Genomic DNA, 14,599 nt, shown 5'->3' with positions numbered 1-14,599 from the left:
GATAAAGACTTTATCTTCGCAATTTACGGAACAAGTCAAAAGGTTGGATTTAATCCAAAATTCCATCACCACCCTGCAAGGAGCTGTAGATTTAATTAATGTGTCACAGCAAAAAATAGAGACGGAAATTATTGAGCTTGAAAACCGAGTAGCAGGAAATGAAACTACATCACAAATTTGTTTTAAAAATATCTCTGATATAATCTCTCAACTGGAGGCCTTCATGAAAAGATCCAATGTACAGATTATTGGGATTAAAAATCTGCCTAATTATATAAAATTGCCTATTTTTGTGGATAAACTTTTGCATGAGATACTCTCTATTTCATCTGATTATTTACTTGATATTGAGCAGGCATTTCATGTGCCAAATGCTAAAGGGACTGATTACACCATCATAGTTCAATTTGCAAAAGTCTCCACAAAGAATTATATCCTGCGCTTGGCAAGGGAGGCTGGAAGCCTTTCCTGGAAACAAGATAAAGTTATGCTATTCCCAGTCTACATCAAAGAGGTGGTGAATAAAAGAAGGCAATGTATCAAGGCAAAGAATATGGCAAAACAAATGAACTTAGAATATTACTTAAAATATCCTGCTACACTTCATATTATGTCTGAAGGTCAGATGAAGAAGTTTTTAAATCATGACATGGCGGAGGCTTGGCTTATTGTAAAAATGCGTTAGATTTCTGTTACAACCCCATGAACTGGAATCTTTAAACAAGCTTTGTTAACTGTTTGTACTTACTTTATATGACTCAGGCTAATTCAGAAGATAAATGATTATATTTATATTGGTTTATTCTCTTTTCTCTTTTATTTTTTCTTGCTTTTCTTTATATTTTTTATTTTAAAATAGATAATATATCTAGTATAAAATTTATTACTGATGGTTGAAGGTTTATATTAATTTTTATTATTATATAATACTATATATATTTCATTATTATTATTATTATTATTATTATTATTATTATTAATATAGGCTTTTAGGAATGAATTGTAGACCTGTTTCCTTGATATAAGATTGATGATATGATATAGAAATGTAAGGTTGTTTATTAAACTGTAAGATTGTTAAGGCTATAGATGTAGTTTTTTAAAATAGTGTTGCAGAACCCAGAGTCAGAGAGACCACGGAGTGAAGGAAAAAGAGATTCTTTATTTAACGCGCGGGCTTAAGGCTGGAATCGTTTCCAAAGAGCCAGAAGCCCCGATTTACATTAGCACATTGGTTTTATAGACATTGTGACACATATGAAACGGCTCCTCCTCCCCCTCCCGCATGGGGTTGCAATCCTCAACATTTTTCCTCCTAGTACCATTGTTTATAATACAAGAACTGGGTTATAGGGTAGCCATGATAAGGAGAGAACAGAAGAGAACAGCAGAGAACAAGATATACAATTGTATGACCTTTGACAAGATAAGGAATTCCTGTGTCTCGTCAGCTTACAACAATATATTCAAGGGAGAAAGAGCTCAGCAAGAACATGAAGCATGAGACTGCATGAGGCTACTTAGTCTGACCCCCGATATGGCTGCTACATTCCCCCTTTAAATGCATAATTTCATTACAATTATAGCATTTCTGATAACTATACAAAGCTTTTTGTGACATACATATTACTTAGCCTCTTGTTGGGCTATTAGAGCATAGAGGGCAGCAGTTTTACTAGCTGAGACATAAAACAGATTGGTTAAACAGCGCATAAGACAAGGAACGCAGAGACATAACAGAACTTTTATGAACAATACTGGTAGAATTAGGATGAACAATGCTTTTAAGCTAGCTAAGATCTGGAAGCCAAGGGGTTAACTAATTGAGCTAATTGTTTTGTCTTATTGTTTTGTTAGCTACTATATTGTGCAGCTTGTTGATCTGTTCATCTACAGCATTGCCATTATCAGTTAAGTTAAAACAACAGAGCTTTTGGTGTGTCTCACAACTTAAATGATGAAGAAGGAAGAGGTAATCTATACCAGCTCTGTTTTCTAGAACTGCACCTTTTAGATCACGCAGCTTTTTATTTAACAATGACAATGCTCGTGAGGTGGCATTTATGCTTTTGGCTAAGCTGCAAGCTAACCGGTTGATTTCCAGACCATCAGCCAAGGCTAAACCTGGAACCTTAACCAGTGACATTGCTAAGGCCAATTTTTCCGAGTCAGAATATAACTGCACATGACTATTACAATTTTTAGTTAGTTGGAGTGCTCGAGGCTGCCGTTGACGGATTTTCTCGGGCTACAGGGGAAGAATTGGCACCAGTTCAATTGGCGGCTGAGGCAACATGGGTGGTTATCAGACAAGTTGGCAGGAATGAATGACCAAGTGCGGGAATTACATGTCTAAAACTATCCATGAGGCAAAAGTATGTGGGCATCATTAAAAGATATGTTTTGAATTTTATTTCAGTGGAAGGGGGCCAGGGATAGCTTTATATTTTCTGGAAAATTTTTGACAATTAAGCATTCGTGCACACGTAGCATTTGTTTCAGCAATGATGGGGGTGCGTAGAGTGAACTCTGTAGGGGGTAGGATCTTTGCAACTACGCCCCAATTAGCATTTTGGGAATAAGTTAAACTTACACCATAAATTCTTAACATGGTATCTTTTTGAATGTTCCCAGGATGTCTACAGACAGGTATTAGGCAAGAGCTAATAAGCCTGTTTGCAGGTATACCTCTTGGCAAACAAAAATGTTTTACTCTCGTGATGTTAGCCAGGTGAAGCCAGTAATTATCAGCAAATCACTGGGACAAACTTCTTTTTCTAGGGGCAGACCCCCCTTTTTGCACCTTATTAAGGAAACACAATGCAACACTACTAACACTACAACACGCATGTTTGATCTTCTTTGGGATCTGACCGTACGCTGGGCAGCTATTCACCTGGCAAGCTGCAGTAGGGTCTAGTCCCCTTCTTCAATTCTCCAGTTGCAGGTCTGACCGTACGCAGGGGGACAGTTTCCCGGTGTGTCCACAGTAAGGTCTAGCCTGAGTCTTCTTACTGCTTTTTCAGAATGATTTTTAAAGGATTTTCAGGATTTCTGTTTACAGTCTACTCTCCCCCTCTCGCTCTCTTGACTCGTGTCCAATGTATCTAGGGTTTAACTCTAGCTGCTTTCATAGCTGCGGGGGTGGAAAGTATGACAGTTTTCAGTCCTCTCCATCTGGGAGTCAAAGGGTTATTTTTCCCTCTTTAACTCATACTTTAACTCTTGGTTGGAAAGGATGAACTTCTGTGATGGGAATGGCTTATTTTTTTAAGACAAAGCGACGCTGGGCTTGAAGACCTTTGCTCAGTGTTTGGACTTCTTGTTTAAGGCTAACGTTTGCTTGCTCTTGATGCCACTCCAGTGTCAATCATGAAGTCAATGTCACTGCCCCTCACAGTCAATGTCACGGCCCCTCTCAAGCTGTCTCCCTCTTCGCCCATTCTGGCCCCTTTGGTTTTCTCCTTTGTGTATTTGATTTATTTTATTTGGGCATTCATGCCACTAATGTCCATCTTGTCCACACTGGGCACACTGGTTCTTTTTTTAAGAATCTTCTGCCTCTGCCGGGTCTTCTTCTTTTCTTTTTTTCATCCATGTCTTCTTGGGCCTCTGGGTTGAGGGAGGTATACTGGCGATAGGCATTTGAAAGACGCTCCAAGTACGCTCTGGGGCCTCGGTGGCACCTTGCAGCACTTTAGACACTTTGGTCATATTAACTGACTTCTTCATACCTGCTTTCATGGCTTCTAACAGCAGGGTTTGATACTGGGTGAGGCGCTCTAGCCCCACTTGTGTTTTGGGATTCCAGCGGGGGGGGGGGTACTTACAAGGAGGCTTTATTGGGTAACTTACAGCACACAGGCGTACTTAATTTTTGGATCAGACAGCTTCTCTGAACCACGAGCTATTGCACTAAATGGGTTTTTATACTATACATGTTACCCATAACACTAGCAAGCATTTTCAGCATAGGCTAGAAGTGTTTGGTTCTCAGGCACAGCTTCCTGTAAACAACTTCGCTTCCCAAAGTGCTTGATAACACTTTTTATTTATTAGTATGGGAAGACAAATTTTTTCTCTTTCTTTTGCTTTCTTTTTCTTTGCTGATCTGCCTGTATTGCAGATCATGTTTCAAACTTTTTATATAAAACTTTCTGCTCCATGCACCAGCCTTGTCTCTTTATTTGTCTTTTTCAAGTTAAACTTACTTAAACTTTTCTGCCTTACACTAGTCCCACTGACACACATTTGGGATAGGCTCTTCTTCTCCTTCTAGTTACATTTTCTTCATTTTAAAGAACTATTACATTATTGTGGCTACTTTACCCCAGGTAATAAGCTCCAGGCACAATCAGCTGCTTTTAATTTACCCTGGGGGCAACTATGGCCACGCTTCTTTTTTACAAATGTTTTTTCTTTGCCTTTTGCCTTTTCTTTTTCTCTCTTCTCTATCTGTCTTCTACTTTCTCTATTCCTTCTTTTCTACTTGCTTTTGTCTTTTCTCTTCGTCATCCATTGGGAACCACACTTAGTATCATTTGGAGTTGCAACTAACACTAATCTGCAAATATCACATATACTTTATGATATCTAAGAAATCATAAAATATATACAACAAACTTTTTCTGCAATTTAACACAATGAATGGAAAACACTTCTTGCATGGTAAGGCATGATGGAGCAGATCCAGCAATCATACTGGTCTTCTGGCTGAAAGCTCAGGGCTCATTAAAATCAAGGGACGGGCATACCCACACACGCAGAGTTCTAGGTCACCATTTTTGCATCGGCAACTCTATGCTGCATGAGTTCTGGCAGAAGGAAATCTAAAAGTTATAGATCAAACTCAGCCTGCTGTACACTGAGCTGACTACAAACATAGACACACGGTCCACAGCGATGAGAGTTCAAGTTTATCAAAAGCTTCATAGCACTGTCCATGGCAAGTTTGTGACAATTTAAAATTTTAGTTCATGTGCAGAGTGTCTCTAAAAAGCCCAGATGATGATGGAGGCAAACAGAGAAGGCTCTGGGCAATGAAGATGCGATGTTTCCAGCAAAGGCTCTCCACTTTTGCATCAGTTTAAAAAGGGGAAGTGTGGCCCTACACCCCTTCTGACAGACAAGGGCCTTTAACTTTTTAGCAAGGCTTCTGTTTAAACAGAGCGGCACAGCTCAGCTCTCTAGCCATGATGCTTTAACCTGGGCAACTCCTCTGTAAATTTTATTTTACTTCTGTCAGGTTCTCTCACAGACATTTTAAAAACTTACTCTTTTTTTTTTTTTCTCTTCTAACCTGGTACACGAAAGCACTGAAACACTGAGTGCCGAAACTCAGGACGCTGGGGGGTGATGGGCATCGCTTTATACTTGCATTTTTCAGGCAGCCATTAATCTTCGGGGAGGCGGTGGGGTGATTTGCAGGACTTCAAAGGCAAGCTTCTCAGTTTGTTTGTATTTGTAAATCCCAAGCTCAAAACAGGACACGATGAGGTACAGGGCCACCAAATTCTTGCTTTGGCACGGGCAACAAATAACTCGGGTTAGCTTTCTTCGCTGGGGTCTCAAACAGGAAAACAGTCTTAAAGTTGTAACATCACTGACAGCGTCAGCCAGCCAGCTACACAGATCTCATTGTTTTTCAAGACAGTTGCTCCAATAGCTTCTTTTCTTCTCAATCAGGTTGGGTCTCCCAGCTTACACAGTTTATTGCAGCTTCCAGGAGCATGGCAGTAGCGTGATTTTGGCTTGGCCAGGAACATGCTGTCTGGTTTCTCGGTCTCTTTAGCACACACACTTAGGCAGTGTAACACTGGACACTCAAATCAGTGAGATTTCTTCATTGCAGGGAATCCCACGGCAAAAGCTTAATGGTTACGCTCTTCAGAAATCATATAGCTGATGGTCAGTAGCTACAGGCTCTATGCAATTTTAACACAGTTCAAAGCTAAACACGGTTACCTTGACAGAGATCTTCAACGTGGTCTTTCCGCTTCATTCTGCTTTGGGACAGTCTTATGGCACACTTTTCACTCGAAGAGGGGTCTAGCCTGTGCTCTGGGGGCTGATTCTTCACCTTTATTTTCTATTTTGCCTTCATCTTCTGGGTCTTCGTTTTCAGTTTCCATTTCTTAGGGATTTCATCTCAATTAGGCGAGGTGATGATGTTGCACAACTCAGAACGTTGTGGGCAATTTTCCTGCCCCCCCTCTCTCGGCGCGCTAGGCTAACAGCTACTTTTTCGGCCTTACACTCTCACGCTCCCACGCTTTGTTAAAAGCCAGACTGTCCTGCAACATTTTTCTAATTAACAGCCTCAGATCTTGTTTTTTTTCCTCTCAGCTCGACCTTGAGCTTTTTGCTGTTTTCTCTCTCTATTCTGAATCTTTTTTTTTAAAAAAACCTTTTTCCTTCTTTGTTTGACATACATCTCAAGGGGGTGCAAGGTTTGCTTCCCCCACCACCCATAGCCTCCCTCCTAAATTGAAGACAGACACAATTAGGGAATGGGAATTGGTCAGTGAGTAAGGGGTCTCACTGGCCGACACAAGAGGATTTTTCACACCACGCACTTTGCTACTGGCCTGGGCACCCGGACGGTCAACGGTATGCTTCAGAAACCGCAGTAGCCACTCACACAATCATCAATCTCTCCACTACATCCATATGTCCCTGCCACCCACTTTTCCCACTTTTTACCAGAGCGGAAAACGGCTTCCCCAGCTTCCTCAGCTTCCTACTGAGTACTGGCGTGCTAGGTACTGGCGCCCACTCGGGGGTGTGATCAGGCCCCCCTTCTACCCGCAAGGAGTAGGTTCTTTTTGTATACGTATACCACCAACACTGACCTTCTTCATAAGGCGGGGCCCTCTTTTTTTCTGCCCAGTGGCCTTTCTCCCTAAAGGCGGGGCCCTCTTTTTCCCATATACTTGCCTTTCTCCTGAAGGCTTCCAATGTGGGTTTCAACTCAATTGCAGCTGCGATACAGGCAGGGCTCAAGTTCCTTCCTCCGCTTCCCAAGGTTCTCTTGCTGCTCGCTGCCGTTTGGGCGATCCCGGTGCAGGCTTTCTCCCATTCACTCGACAAAAAGGTCGGTGGCGCCAAGAAAGGGAGGCATGCGCCGAGCTCGTCTTCCCGGTGCGGCGATCAAGAGCAGGCAACTGCCACCTGTCTGGCTCAGAGCCTGCCACATCCGAGTCACGGCACCATTTATGTTGCAGAACCCAGAGTCAGAGAGACCACGGAGTGAAGGAAAAAGAGATTCTTTATTTAACGCGCGGGCTTAAGGCTGGAATCGTTTCCAAAGAGCCAGAAGCCCCGATTTACATTAGCACATTGGTTTTATAGACATTGTGACACATATGAAACGGCTCCTCCTCCCCCTCCCGCATGGGGTTGCAATCCTCAACATTTTTCCTCCTAGCACCATTGTTTATAATACAAGAACTGGGTTATAGGGTAGCCATGATAAGGAGAGAACAGAAGAGAACAGCAGAGAACAAGATATACAATTGTATGACCTTTGACAAGATAAGGAATTCCTGTGTCTCGTCAGCTTACAACAATATATTCAAGGGAGAAAGAGCTCAGCAAGAACATGAAGCATGAGACTGCATGAGGCTACTTAGTCTGACCCCCGATATGGCTGCTACAATAGAATGGCATCGGAGGCCAGGGAGGTGTTGGAGTTTAAACTTAATTTTTTAAGGGGGAGGGAGAGGGAGAGGGGGAGAGAAGAGGAGGGAATTTTTTTCTTTTTTTCTTCACTTCCTTTCCTCCTCCCTTTTCCCCTTTTCCTCTTTTTTCTTTCTCTCTTTTTTCTTCTCTCTTTGTTACTGTGGTGTCCTCATCAGAATATTGTACTGTTGGGAAACTGAAGTATTGATTAGGTTGTTGGTAATTCTGGTATTGTTTATTTCATTTATAAAAATAAAATAAAATAAATAAAATATATTAAAAAAGAAAAGAAAAGAAATGTTGGTAGCTACAATCAGAGCCTGAGTAGCATTATTTCCTCAGAAGAATAAATATTAATCCAATTACCCTGATATAGCAAAGGCCCTTTGGGATGGGATTTGACATGTGCAAAGGGGAGTTTGGATAGTTAAGGTTATCATCCAAGACGAACAGGCTTTGAATTCTTGCATTAGGTTTTCTGTTGCAGCATTCATAGGGCTGCTTTGGTTCTTCATCTTGCACCAGTGGAAATATCTGCAGGAAAGGTGGAACAACAACTTAAGTGTTGCTAACCATGTGGTTGCGGCACAGATACATGATGCTCTCCCCATGTAGTTGCTCGGGACGTTGTTTGGGGTAACATCTGGAAGACCTATACTGTTATTGTAGACTCTGTGGATAACTGTTGTCACATCTGCTGCTTATTCTGCTCTACATGCAACTGATCCTTGAGCTGCTGCTGGAGACCAAAACAGATACACCTTTAAATGTGTATCTAGCAGCTACATCTTTTAATTTTTTACTCTAGGTAGGTGCAGGGCTATAGCATGAGAAGTAGGGGGCTTTTAAGATCTTGATCTGGTCCCTGCACCTACTCTAGAGTAAAAATGAAAAAAAAAAAAAAAAAGGGCATAGATCTTGTCTGATCTTAGAAGCTAAGCAGGGTCAGCCCTGGTTAGTACTTGGATGGGAGACCACCTGGGAATCAGGCTTCCTGAATTGAGCAGGGGGTTGGACTCGATGGTCTTCCAACCCTATGATACTATGATTCTATGTGAGAGGCACATGTAAAATAATGTCAGTTTTGGCCCTGCATGAGGCTAGGCATGGATGCAGACAACTATTTTACTACACATCATATGAATATCTGAAATCCCCTTTCATAGCTGGCAGGTTGTACAAACCTTCAAGAAAAAAACTGGCTCTTGTGATGCTGAACTCTTGTGATGCTGATACAACTCTCTGAATGGTCTCTAGTGTTAGGTGATGCAAGCAACGCCAGTGATCTTTATAGAGTTATTGTACTAGGCTGTTCAAGACAGACCTAACATGGAAGGACCTTCTTTTCCAAAGTGGAACTGTTACAAGATCCTGCTACTTCTAAAATGGGTTGGGCTGGGGTTGTGGGGGTAGACAACTTCCAGCACTGCTCATCAACAGATGACGGCAGAAAATTATCAAGCACATAGCAGCTATCTAGAATCTTAATCCCTTTACAGTATTATTTATCTGGAAGCTCAGTCTTTTGATTGAAAATTCTTCCCACCTTAGACTTTTTGATTACAAATCTTTGAATCTCCCTCTGGCAGGGAACTCTTTTAAAAGATTTGCATCTTTTGTGTCCATGCGAAGCCACTTTCCTTCTGATTAGATTGGGGACTGAACTTTTTCATCGGTGTGGGTGGCATTATGTATTTTGGCTTCCAGGTGACTGAGGTAATATCAGTTTCTCTGCTGTATTTTGTGTTTGCCCATCTATACGTGTTTGTTCCTGTAAATGCTTTGTGTTGTTTGTTTTATTATCATTAATTTTGCATTTATAGACTGTTCTCTTTTTTTCTTTTGCTTATATAGTTATATGCTTTTAAACTGATTGCTGTTTTGTGATAGTGACATTTTTGCTGATGTTAGCCACATTTGGCCTTCTTTAAAAAAAGACAAATGGGGTATCATTATTATTATTATTATTATTATTATTGATAATGTACTTTTTATACACAGTTATGTGTCTGCATATGTATTATATTTAAATTCATCTTTCAGGTATGGATAAAAATGAATAAAGACTGTCATGGCCCAGGAACAAACGTCCTCAGAGTCTGAAGTTTATATGAAGTTTATATGAAGAGGAGTCAGAACCTGTTCCTGGATGTTCACAAGTAGGGCCTTCCATCTTGGATCTGGCACTCTGTCCTCTCAATCACTCTGTCCTCTCAATGAGGCCCTGCTGACCTCAAACTCCTCCAGCAAGCAGGAAGGCCCTGGGGAGCATCCCCAAATCAGCTCCTCAGTCCTGGGCCCTCACCATGGAGAAGAGGACAGTGACTGCAGGAAAGGGGAGTGGCACTTAAAAATAAATAAATACATGCAGTACTTGAGGAGTTGGAGCTTCCAGAAAGAATCTCCTGGCCTGGATATAAAAACAACAACAACAACTGTCAGTTGCTCTAAGTCACTGCTGGATTGCTCTCTATGGTCCTGCAGTACTGACTATAGTTAGGGACCATAGTTCAGTCCCAGGGCTTAGTCTGAAGGCACATGAGGCAGCCACCTTGCTGAAACTAAGCAGGTTTGGGTCTGGTCAGTGCTTGGAGGGGAGACTACCTAGGGACCACATGTAGCCGCCTTGAGTTCCACCATGGAAGAAAGCTGGAATATAAATGCAACGAAATAAATAAATAAATAAATAAATAAATAAATAAATGGGTGAACTCACCTCATCCAGCCTCGCTTGCCGCTTGTCTGTCATCCGACCCTGCTTGCCACATGCAGCAAGCTGCCAGGCAGGTGCCTAGCACACAGCATATGGTGTCCTGCTCCTTTGCCAAGCTGCCATTTTGCATAAAATGAAGGCTTGGCCTTTTTCAGAAAGGATGCTTTTGTGCAAATGGCTGCTGTAAAGAGGCCTATTTACACAAAACTACAGACATAAATGGTCAGGCAAGCATAGGGCTAGCACAGGGATTTGTGGATTGGCATCCAGGGGGGCCTAGCTGGCAAGAAATTGCTGATCTTCAAGGCCCAACCAGATTCTCATGACATCCCTAACCATAGTGCCATCTGTTCCTGTTCCAGTCACCATCCCCACATTGTGCCTTCTCTCCTGAGCCATTGTTCAGAGCAGATGATTTACCCACTATCCCCAGAAGGGATGGGCAACTCTATCAGCTTCATTTTCTCCCACAATGGCCTTGCTGGTCATTCCAAAAGAAAGGAATGTCATCATGAAGAACCCTGATGGTGGGCCTTCTCTGTAGCAGCACCCACCCTCTGCAAAACCCTACCTTGTGCAGTTCGGTAGGCAGAAAATGTGGCATCTCTCAAACACCTCCTAAAAATGCGCCTTTTCACCCAGGCTTTCCCTGGGCTGTAACTTTAGGGATGGACGAAAGTCCCTTACCTGGTCCCGCAGCTTGCTTCGCGGTGGGGGTGAGGCACTCCGTTTCTCCCCCCGAAATTCTTGGCGGGTGGGGAGGCGTCCCGTCCCTCCCCACCAAAATTCTGGCTGGGGGGGAGGCACCCCATCCCTCCCTGCCGAAATTCTGGCCGGGGGGGGGAGCGCCCCGCTTCTCCGGCCGCAAAAGTTCTTCTGCCGGGAAGAAGTAAAAAAAAAAAAAAGTGATAGGCTACGTGAAGATTTATGTAGCCTATCACGGCTAGATTTTCAAAAAACACCGTGATAGGCTACGTAAATCTTTGCGTAGCCTATCACAGCTGATTTTGGAAAAGAAAAAAAAAAGCACGTACGCAAATGGCGGCGCTCATGGGCGTCGCCATTTGCGTTCCGTATTTTGGCACGGGTAGTCTACGTAAAGATTTACGTAGACTACGGCAAAAATAAGGTTTTATTTGCATTGCCCTTATTTTCGCCGTAGTCTACGTAAATCTTTACGTAGACTGCCCGTGCCAAAATAAGGAACGCAAATGGTGGCGCCCATGGGCACCGCCATTTGCGTACGCACTTCCCCCCCCAAAGTCAGCTGTGTGATAGGCTACGTAAAGATTTACGTAGCCTATCACAGTGTTTTTTGAAAATCTAGCCGTGATAGGCTATGTAAATCTTTATGTAGCCTATCACATTTTTTTTTTGGTTGTTGTTGTTTTTACTTGGAAATGGCGGTGGTGGCAGCCGGTCGGAAGACTGGCCGCCGGGACCCGCTGCCGCGAGGGACATTCGCACGAGGTAAGTCCCATCCTGGGGGGGGCAGGGGGGGTGGACCGTTTCTCCACCAATTTCGGGGGGCTGAATGCGTTGGCATTCGGCCTCCCGGAGATTCGCGGAGAAATTCTCCAACATCCCTAATTGAGTTTTACTTGCTCCTTTTAAATGTTTTAAGTTTTAAGTTTTATCATGTTGTATTTTATGGTTTTAATTGTTGTGAACTGAAAAGGGAGCTTTGGCTGTTGGGCAGTATAGAAAATAACAATGATGATGATGATGATAAGTTCTTTTTGTCCTGTTGATGAAGGAATTTGTTCTTACCAAAAAGTGAACCAAACAAAATTCTCAACCATTCCTACGACTAGGGACGGATGAGTCTGCAAGTATCAGTTTCTCCCATATTTGATTTTTTTTTTTTTTAACAAACTCAAGTTCTTTCCATCCCAACTATGGGATAAAATTTTGATAAATTCTTATACAAAAAGGCCTGAACTGGACAAAATTCTAAACCCATTTTCACCAGCCACATTCAGAAGGTATTCCCAACATGGAGAGGAGCATATTGTACCTGCCGGCCATGTAGCTGTTAAAGATGAGGAGTCAGTCTGGAAAAAGAACTGGCCCTAATTCAACATCACAAACATGGCTGAATTCAGACACTCAAGCCCAGATTTTTAAGAGCTGAGCACTCAAAGCCGTCTGTCTGGGTGGAGGGATCTGTCAATTTTGGGTAAATTCATATTGAAAACAAACTGCAACAAAATCTTCACCTTTCTCTACCTATTACCTGGGGACTGCAGAATGAGGCAAGGGGGACTGTCAAGAACCTGGCAGACCATGATACACAGACAGTTGGTGGTCTGCATTCAGCTCTTTGTGGGCCTAAGTTAATTTTGGCAATATAACTTGTCCAATGACATCCAATGACATCCAATGACCTTCCTGGGTGAACACAGCATTGAACTGAAGGTGTGCAAGTACAAGTACAAGCTTTCCCCTACCCTACCATACTGGATCTGGGTTCAAATCTTTTCCTGGCCACAGATGTACTAGGTGGCCTTGGACATCTTCCTCCCTCCCTCCCTCCCTCCCTCCCTCCCTCCCTCCCTCCCTCCCTCCCTCCTTCTTCTCTGTTTGAGAAGCAGGTCTGAAAGAAATAATATGAATGATAAAGCAATACATGAAACAAAACAAAATAAAGAGATAGGACTCCCACTTGCTACAATTTTGAGCTGCAAATCACAAATCAGGCTGAATTCTTGGGTAGAGCTGGAACAGCTATGTCGCTCCACTTCAGAGAGAAATATATTATTTATCCAACCATAGGATGCAGGCCTAAGCTGAATAATAGGTACAGCAATTGAAAGTTGATCCAATTAGCTACACAAAGACAACAAGATTTAGATGCATCAGGTAAATCAATTGCTATTGGACCCATCCAACGTAATTGTTTTCTTTCAGGCATGCTTAAATAAAGTTGTGTCAAGCCAGTTCTATAAAATTCAGACAATTACCACAAAACTTACCACATTGCAGTTAGGTTACGACAAGCTAAACAGAGTGTGCTCTTGAGTGTAGAGGAATTTTCTCAATTAAAAGTGAACTTTATTGAAAATCAGTAACTTAGATGAGTTGCCTCACCATTTCCCAACAATTTTAGTTTGGCTACAGGCAGGGAGAAGATTCTCATTACCTGTAGTTTTAAGTTAACTTTGTTCTTTATCAGCAAATATTATAATTGGATAGAAAGAACAGCCAAAAGCAAATATGTACTAAATGCACAGGATTTGGGATATTTTCCCATGATGTTGAAAGGTGAGATTCTCAAGGGCTACTTTGGCTAAGGAAAGAGAAAGCATTGTGGTCTTTCACTATACCTCCATCACATTAATAAAATAAAATAAATCTAATTATTGAGAGAGGGTAATACATTTACCATATATGTATATTTTTCCTTTATCTTACAAACCAAAACATAGGTTGAATCCATAGGCTGCTTGGGGGTTTTCTTTTTAATTCTTCACCATAACAGGTTATATTTAGTCTCTTTTCCATGGTCTGAGGAAAGGCTTGGACAAATACTGCTGTGTGTGTCCCTGACTAGTATGTAAAATAAAATCCTGCCATATTTTATAAAAGTCAGATGTTTTCACTTTGACTAGTTTCAGTTGGTAGGTCAATTTTTCTGCCATGGCTATTTGCCACAGTTCCATATACCAAGATTTCACTGTCAGAAGTTCTGTAGTTTTCCAGTTTCTAGCTATGACTCTTTGGGCTGCCATCAGCATGAATGCAGTTAAGTCCTAAGATGCTATTTTTGCCACCACAATTCTAAAATGCTTTCAACTAGTAGCACTAGTTGAAAGCATTTTAGCCCTTGAGACCCTCCCCCCCTGCAAACACACACATACACACACTTCACCACCATATTTGCATGCTATGAAGTGGAGGGGGGGGGAGTTCATCAACTGCGTGAGCACAAATATTTGTCCCACTTACCACAACATGGCATCATCATAAAACAAATCAGAGTGAGGGCATGAACAGGAAGCAATACTTTCTCCTCTCATTCCCTCACTTTGGCTTCTGGGTAGGAAGCACTGAGGAAACAGCACCAGTCTGGGCAGCAGCAGCAGAGACCATCAACAACACCATCTATAAACAGCTGGCAGTGGTGGTAAAAAGAAATAAAATAATGAATCGAGGGTTTCATGAATCCTTCCTCCCATCTCTCCAAAAGCCCCAGGTTTGAACTGG

Source organism: Heloderma suspectum, chromosome 4, assembly GCF_057233095.1.
Source record: "Heloderma suspectum isolate Gila_16-S chromosome 4, 16-S_ref, whole genome shotgun sequence".
NCBI classification, from domain to species: Eukaryota; Metazoa; Chordata; class Lepidosauria; order Squamata; family Helodermatidae; genus Heloderma; species Heloderma suspectum.
The sequence above is the reverse complement of the archived record's forward strand: the minus strand, read 5'-3'. Positions refer to the sequence as shown.